The sequence below is a fragment of the Neophocaena asiaeorientalis genome, unplaced genomic scaffold (genome assembly GCF_003031525.2).
Source record: "Neophocaena asiaeorientalis asiaeorientalis breed wild unplaced genomic scaffold, Neophocaena_asiaeorientalis_V1.1 scaffold433, whole genome shotgun sequence".
Taxonomy (NCBI): Eukaryota; Metazoa; Chordata; class Mammalia; order Artiodactyla; family Phocoenidae; genus Neophocaena; species Neophocaena asiaeorientalis.
The window spans coordinates 1,585,435-1,594,042 of NW_020175040.1; the positions used below are offsets into that span (position 1 = coordinate 1,585,435).

The 8,608-nt window shown below is 48.6% G+C and overlaps 1 long non-coding RNA gene across 1 annotated transcript in view; it reads left to right on the forward strand.

Annotated features, from left to right (window-relative positions):
• Positions 1 to 8,150, forward strand: part of LOC112411992 (uncharacterized) — a 21,723-nt gene extending 13,573 nt beyond the window's left edge. Inside the window, exons 3-4 of the long non-coding RNA XR_003005711.1 lie at positions 4,690 to 4,809; positions 7,751 to 8,150. This is a non-coding gene — a long non-coding RNA (uncharacterized LOC112411992). The remainder of the gene's footprint in view (positions 1 to 4,689; positions 4,810 to 7,750) is intronic.
• Positions 8,151 to 8,608: the final 458 nt, after the last annotated feature.

The following is an 8,608-nucleotide window of genomic DNA, read 5'->3' on the forward strand; positions in this document are numbered from 1 at the left end:
CCCCGCCACCTCTGGCAACCTCCAGTCTGTTCTCTGTGTCCGTGGGTTTGGCTTATTTATTTATTTTTCGATTCCACATATCAAGGAGATCATACAGTATTTGTCTTTCTCTGACTTAACTTCGCTTAGCCTGATGCCCTGAAGTGCATCCACGATGACATAAATGTCAGGATTTCCTTCGTTTCTTACGGCTAAGAGTCCATTGCATCCGTGTACCACATCTTCTTTATCCGTTTATCTGTTGATGGACACTCGGGTTGTTTCCATGTCTGGACTGTTGTGAATAGTGCTGCGGTGAACGTGAGGGTGCAGCTGTCTTTCGAGCTGTGTTTTCGCTTCCTTCAGATAAATACTGAGCAGTGGAATTGCTGGATGGGTTGATAGTTCTGTTCTTTTAATTTACTTGTTTGTTTTACTTTTTCACAAACCCCTGTGTCGAGGGCCGACCCAGAAGCAGCTCGTCTACAGACGGTTCAGCTCCAGGTTCCCCACAAACGTGCGGTGCATGATTGTGTTTTTAATTTTTGAGGAACCTGCATACTCTCTTCCACTCCCACCAACAGTGCACAAGGGTTCCCTTTTCTCCACATCATCAGCAACACTTGTTATTTCTTGTCTTTGATAAACAGCCATTCAGACAGGTGTGAGGTGGTATCTCATCGTGGTCTTGCCTCGTTTCCCCGATGTAGTGACGTTGAGCATCTTTTCATGTACCCGATGGCCATCTGTGTGTGTCCTCTGGAAAAATGTCTCTTCAGATCCTTTGCCTGTTTTTATTTTTTGCAGTACGCGGGCCTCTCACTGTTGTGGCCTCTCCCATCGCAGAGCACAGGGTCCAGACGCACAGGCTCAGCGGCCATGGCTCACGGGCCCAGCCGCTGTGGGATCTTCCCGGACCCGGGCACGAACCGGTGTCCCCTGCATCGGCAGGCGGGCTCTCAACCACTGCGCTACCAGGGAAGCCCCTTTGACCATTTTTAAATTGGATTGTTTGTTCTTTTGCTTTTGAATTGTATGAGTTTTTTAATGTATTTTGGTTGTTAAGTGCTTATCAGCTGTATGATTTGCAAATATTTTATCCCATTCAGCAGGCTGTCTTTTCATTGTGTTCATGGCTTCCTTTGCAGAAACTTTCTAGTTGAATTTTTTCAAATGCTTTTTCTGCATCGGTTGAGATCGTTTTTTTGTCTTCATCCTGTAAATGTCGTGTATCGATAGACTTGAGTGTGTTGAGTCATCCTTGAATTCTAGGCATAAATTCCACTTGGACATGGTGTATAATCCTTTTCATACGCTTTAGCAGTTTCCGTTTTTACAGCGAGAATAGCCAGAGAATCAGTGACCTGACAGGATTCTCATGATCCCCAGGGTAACCCGAGTCGATCTCAGAGTTGGAGGATCCTATCCCAGCGCCAGAAATGGGGGATGGCAGGCAGTTTCCCTGTCCTTCCACAACCCCTGGACAAGACAGCCCCCAAACAGTCCTTTCCAGGCGTGGAGGGCTGACTGGAGAGAGAACCAGGGTCCTTTTTTTTTTTTTTTTTTTTTTTTTTGATGTGGACCATTTTTTAAAAGTCTTTATTGAATCTGGTACAAGACTGCTTCTGTTTCATGGTTTGGTTTTGTGGCTGTGTGGCATGTGGGATCTTAGCTCCCCCACCAGGGATCGAACCCGCACCCCCTCCCTGCTTTGGAAGAGGAAGTCTTAACCACTGGACTGCCAGGGAAGGCCCCAGCGTGCTTCTCTGAACTGACAGCCATGCTGGCTTCTCCAAGTAGAAGCAACAGATACACGTGCAGACCCCAGTTCAGCCAGTTGGCTTTCCTCCTCTAAAGCGAGGGGTTTATTACAGCCCTTACCCTTCCTCCCCTCTGGCCTAAAGTAGGGACTCAAGGTTCGCCCATGAGCTAGACTAGACCCTAAGTGGTAACGTACTTCCAGCTCTGGCTCCTTTCCCTGGAGCTCCGGCAAAATGGCGAGTGCCCAGCGACAAGGGCGGTTCTAGCCCTGCAGTGCCAACTGAGGCAGGACTCCCGCCAGCGAGCTTGCTTCTCCCCAGACGTCAGGAAACTCGGGAGACTGAGCCCGCCTGGTGGAGCAGCGCCTCCATTGCCTCGTTCCGCCACACACCAGGGCTCCGGCAGCACCACATGGCAGTCACACGCTTCTTGGCCAGCACGTGCAAGTGACACACACAGGGAGAAGGCAAGTGTGCAACGCGGTGGGTCCTCCAGGGCATGAGGGATCTTCCCGGACCAGGGCTCAAAGCCGTGTCCCCTGCATTGGCAGGCGGCTTCTTAACCACTGAGCCACCAGTGAAGTCCCATCAGAGAATGTTTTGTGTATGATCTCTTCTAGCAGTTTTCTGGTGTCATGTCTTAAGTCTTTCAGCCATGTTGAGTTTATTTTTGTGTGTGGTGTGAGGGAGTGTTCTAACTTAATTGATTTACATGCAGCTGTCCAACTTTCCCAGCACCACTTGCTGAAGAGACTGTCGTTTTTCCATTGTATATTCTTGTCTCCTTTGTCAGAGATTAATTGAGCATAGGTGTGTGGGTTTATTTTTGGCCTCTCTTTTCTGTTCCATTGATCCGTATATTCGTATATCTGTTTTTGTATCCATAAAACACTTTTTTTTTTTTTTTGCGGTACGCGGGCCTCTCACTGCTGTGGCCTCTCCCGTTGCGGGGCGCAGGCTCCGGACGCGCAGGCTCAGCGGCCATGGCTCACGGGCCCAGCCGCTCCGCGGCATGTGGGATCTTCCCGGACCGGGCACGAACCCGTGTCCCCTGCATCGGCAGGCGGACTCTCAACCACTGCGCCACCAGGGCAGCCCCACAACACTGTTTTGATTACTGTAGCTCTGTAGTATTGTTTGAAGTATAGGAGAGTTATGCCTCCTGCTTTGTTTTTTCCCTCAGGATTGGTTTGGCAATTCTGGGTCTTCTATGGTTTCATATAAAGTTTTGGATTATTTATTCTATTTCTGTGAAAAATACCTTGGGAATTTTGAGAGGGATGGCATTAAATCTGTAGATTACTTTTGGTAGTATCGCCCGCCATCTTAGCAATATTCTTCCAATCTAAGAGCATGGGATATCTTTCCATTTCTTTGTATCCTTTTTAATTTCCTTTATTAATGTTTCGTAGTTCTCAGGGTATGAGTCTTTCACCTCCTTGGTCAGGTTTATTCCTAGGATTTTGGGGGGTTTTTGGTTCTATTTTAGAAGTTACTTGTTTTTTCCATTCCCTTTCTGATATTTCATTGTTAGTGTAAAGAAATGCAACCGATTTTTTTGTCTTGTTTTGTTTGGCCTCACCTCGCATGCATAACTTGCCCAATCAGGGATGGAACCCATGGCCCCTGCAGTCGAAGGGTTGAGTCTTAACCACTGGACCACCAGGAAAGTCCCTGCAGCTGAGTTTTGAATGTTAATCTTGTATCCTGCTACTTTGCTGAATTCATTTACTAGAGCTAGTAATTTCTGTGTGGAGTCTTCAGGGTTTTCTGTATATAATATCATAGCATCTGTATATAATGAGCTTTACCTCTTCCTTTCCAGTTTGCGTAACCTTTCTTTTCCTTGTCTGACTGCTGTGGCTAGGACTTCCAATACTCTGTTGAACTGAAGTGGTGTGAGTGGGCATCCTTGTCTCGTTTCAGATTTTAGCGGGAAGGCTTTCAGGTTTTCACATTATATTGGCTGTGGGTTTGTCATAAATGGCTTTTACTATGTTGAGATGTGTTCCCTCTATTCTAATTTGGTAAGAGGTTTTATCATGAATGGATGCTGAATTTTGTTTTTGCTTTTTCTGCATCTATTGGGATGATCATTTGGTTTTTGAGTTTTCTTTTGTTAATGTGGTATATATCACATTGATTTTGCAAATGTTGAGAACCATCCTTGTGAACTTGGGTTAAATCCCACTTGGATTCAGACTTGGGATTGTGGTGTATGATCTTTTTTTATGTGTTACTGGATTCGGCTTGCTAATGTTTTGTTTGGAATTTTTGCACCTATATTCAAAGATACTGGCCCGCAATGTTCTTTTTCATGGCTGAGTAGTATTCCAGGGTATCTGTGTACCACATCTTCTTTATCCATTCCTCTGTTGAGGGACATTTAGGTTGTTTCCATGTCTTGGCTATTGTGAGCAGTGCTGCAATGAACATAGGGGTGCGTGTGTCTTTTTGAATTAGAGTTTCCTCTGGACATACACCCATGAGTGGGATTGCCAGCTCATATGGTAGTTCGATTTTAGTTTTCTGAAGAACCTCCATACTGTTCTTCATAGTGGCTGCACCAACTTACATTCCCACGAACAGTGCAGGAGGGTCCCCTTTTCTCTGCATCCTCTCCAGCATTTGTGACCTGTAGACTTTGTGTGTGTGTGTGTTTTTTTTTGCGGTACGCGGGCCTCTCACTGCTGTGGCCTCTCCCGCCGTCTCACTGCTGTGGCCTCTCCCGCCATGGAGTACAGGCTCCAGACGCGCAGGCTCAGCAGCCATGGCTCACGGGCCCAGCCGCTCCGCGGCATGCGGGATCCTCATGGACCGGGCCACGAACTCGTGTCCCCCGCATTGGCAGGCGGACTCTCAACCACTGCGCCACCAGGGAGGGAAGCCCTAGACTTTTTTTTTTTTTTAAAAGAACAGCTCTTATTTTTTTTTGCCCCCACACATGCAGGATCGTAGTTCCCCGACCAGGGATTGAACCCCCGTTCCCCTTGCAGTTGAAGCATGGCGTCCTAACCACTGGACCACCAGGGAATTCCTGTGGACTTCTTAATGATGGCCATTCTGACTGGTATGAGTAGTTTTGATTTGCATTTCTCTAATAATTAGTGATACTGAGCATCTTTTCATGTGCTTGTAGGCCATCTGTGTGTCTTCTTTGGAGAAATGTCTATTAAGGTCTTCTGCCCATTTTTCTACTGGGTTGCGTTTTTGTTGCTGTACAGGGCCACTTTCATATGTGAGGTCAAGTTCTTATGTGAAATTCAAGGAGGATTGAGGCCAGGTGATTTTCAGTGCACAGGTTCGAGGTGAAGTTCAAGATCAAGCTGAAAAGAGCGAGGCACAGAACACTGGATCAAGGTCAGGTTCCATGTTAATTTGAAAGCTTACCCAAGGTTGCTTCAAGGGGGTTATGGGCAGGAGCATCCCGGTGTGAAGGACAAGACTGGAGTTGAGAAGTTCAAGGTTCAAGTCAGTTTCTCTGTGAGACATTTGCAGCATGATCTGGACCAGGGGTGAGGGTCAATTTCAAGGTCAACTTCAAGACGATCAAATTCAAGGACCAGTTCAGCACCGACTTTGGTTAACGTGCAGCATCAGGACAGTCATTCCAAGGTTGTAACGTAAGCGCGACACAGGGTCAATTCAGGACAAGGTAAAAATCAGGGCAATTCACAAGGAACATATATCCATTGGGTGAGAGACTGCATCAGGGTCAGGCTCAGGGTCAGTTTCAAGGTAAACATCTGGTTTGAGGTGAAGTAGGAAGTCAACCTAAAATTAGGACATCGTGTGGTCAGGTCATCTGGAAGGCAAAGAGGTGCCAACATCAACGCGAGGTCCAGGAAGATCTTCAGGGTCGTGACAAGGCAAGAGGTCCAACCTGAGTGCGTCTGGGTCGGGATTCATGGAACAAGGTGAACGTACTCAGCAGTGTACTTTCACCTCAACAGCAAGCTCTTGCTGAGAGCCTGAGCCGATTAGGGTGAGTGTAATTAGTGGTAGCGGGGAGAATCCGTATTAGTGTAAACGGCTTGGTCTCAACCACTGCAGGCCAGTGTACACCGTGATGGGCCTCCGTTCAGCTCTAACTAGTGCTACTAGATACGTGCAGACGAGCTCAGCCTCAGGCACTCTTCTCAGAGATAAAACCTTACTGCTGGTTAGTGTTAACTAACATGGACGGAAGCGATGCAACACACCTTCATCTCAAGGCACTTTCTTACTGAGACGTAGGAGGAATTAGGACCAATCTGAAGAGAGGTTTTGCTAAGAACTCCCATCAGTGCAACAGCGTCAGTCCCAGACTCCTTACGGCGCGCTGGAGTGAGCTGAACGCAAGCGCAGCCATGCACATTCGCAGGGCGGCTGGGTTTGGATCAAGCTGAGGGGCACCACTGAGACGAATCTGTATCCGTGCAACAAATCAGTCCCATTCTTCTCAGAAGTAACTTCCCCTTGTTAGAACGAATGTAAACACAGCAGCACACATTCGTCTCAATTCACACTCTCACCGGGAGGCACGGCAAATTCAAACAGACTTAACTGTTACTGAGCAGAATCTGCGTGAGTGCAAACACCCCAAACCCCATTCTCCTCAGAAGGCAGCCTCGCGCTCGCTGGAGCAAACCCGCTCCTCTCAAGAGCACGCGCTCACGCTGACGCGGGGATATGGAAGAGATGCCGTACTAGTGCAGAGTTCAGTCTCGGCCCTACTTCTCACTGTGGAGAAACCAAATCCAGGTAAGTGTAGCTGCACGTACAGTTTAGGCAGATAAGGTGAGATCAAGGTCAGCCAGCCACTGACGGGACATGGGGTGGGATTAGTCTCAGGCTGGAGAGTAAGGCTGTCACGGGAGGTAGGGTTCAGTGTTCACTTCGAAGTTGGAATATGACAGGGTCAGGAGGAGGGTCAGATTCAAGGCCATTTCAAGGGGGACCATGTTAGCATGACTGTCAGTGACAAGGCGAAGCTGAGCACAGAGTCAAGGTCGGTTCAAAGTCAAATTTCGAGTCAGCTAGCTACGGCTGGGACCAGGGCCACAAGGTTACGTTCGGGCTCATTTCAAATCAAGCAGGTCAGTGTAAGGATGGTCACCAGTTGTAGGGCATGGCTGAGGTCAGAGGTCAACGTCCGTTTCCACGTCACGTTCAGGGTTAGGGCGAGAGGGACCCGCTCTGAGAACAGCAGCCTGGTCCACACAGCACGGCCCAGAACGAGGCCGCCAGCTGGGAAGGACTCCGCTCCTCTTGAGGCCGAACAGCATACCCACCGAGCCCAGCCCAGGGTGCGGGGCCGCAGCAGGGGTAAGCCCCACCGGCCGCGGCGGCACTGTGGCTGTGAGCTCCTGACGACACTACTTTAACACATGAAGTCCGGGCCAAGAGCAGCGGGGGAAGGACACGAGCGAGGGGCTTGAGAAGTGGACCCAAGTAGAATCCAAAGGCTACGTCTGCAAAACCTACACTGCCCTGCTGCGGGAAACACGACTAGTTCGTACAGTTGGCTCTGGGCGGCATCTGCTCAGTCCCGGCTGTAGCTTATCTGTGTTGGAATATGGGGCTGGTGCTGCCAGATCTGCCTGTCCTGTGAAAAGTCAGAAATCCAGAACTACGTGATGGGCGACCATCGCAGCATGAGCAACCACACCAGTTAAAAAACAAGACGGCACAAAGGCCAAGGGACACTCACAGGCTGTGCGTGGCGTCCGTGGGTCCCAGCAGCTCGTGGTTGCTCCTCTAAAGGGACAATGCTCTCTCCATGCAGGGTCCCCCCCCAATACTGTGATTAAAAATGCAAAAGACAAAAGCCAGGGGCAGGTATGCAGGGCTGGACACGAGAAGGCCTCTTTCTGCCTCAGAGTCCTGCGGGCCCAGAAAAGGCAATGGCAGTGATTAGCTAACAGGGTCTCTCCTGAGCCCGAGTCTGGAAGAGGGAAAAAAGACAGGGCGAAGACAGATGGTCTTTGTTCTTGTTACATTTTATTGGCATCACGTTCATCTCTTTACAGAAGAACTTGGCCCACACCCTAGAATGCAGGCCTCTGGAGAGAGGGAGGTGCTCTGAGAAGCAAGCTACAATGCGGGGCAGGTCCTGGGGCACAGCTGCCTGGCTCCACACCCAGGACACGGGGAAGGCATGGCGGGTTGTACTGGGAAGAAGGAGAGAAGGTCTGCTCACCTAAGGATGCCACAGCCCCGAAAGGAGCACCTTCCAGAACAAAGGTAAAGTCCCTAGGACAGGTCTGGTAGGATTTTCCTTTTCCTTTCTCTCTTGTACGTGGATGCTGATCTAATAAGGGAGTCTCAAAGTGTGGAGCAGAGAAAAAAAAGAAAAATGAGAGTTTTCTCTTTCTGAAACAGCCGTTCCTCCATCGCACACACCGTGGTATTATGCAAATCAACCTCGTGGAAAAATTTAGATACAGAAGGGAACTAGACAGTTTTCCCCCTGGAGAGACGAAAAGCTTTTTGGCTCCTAAGTCTTTGATGGAAAGGCGTACATGATTCTCGTGTCTACTGTACAGAATACTGCCTCCAGCTGGATTTCTGAAATCTGAGTGGCTAAACACTCTGCGATCCAGACAGGCTTCACCCTCCATCTCTACGCCTGCATCTCAGGACTTAAACACGTAATCCAAGAATTTCTTACACTAATTTATACATTTTTAATTGGTTGCATATATTAACATGTACTATAAGATTCTTTTCTAAGAAGCATTACATAATAAATGGATACTGTAAAAAGATCTGATTAGTTAAAAGTAACAAGCATTAACAGATACATACAAAACTCAGCCTGATCAGACTGGGTGTGAGCCTGTAATGAAGCGCAGGGCACCCGCCTTCCCAAGTGGTAGCCTTCACGG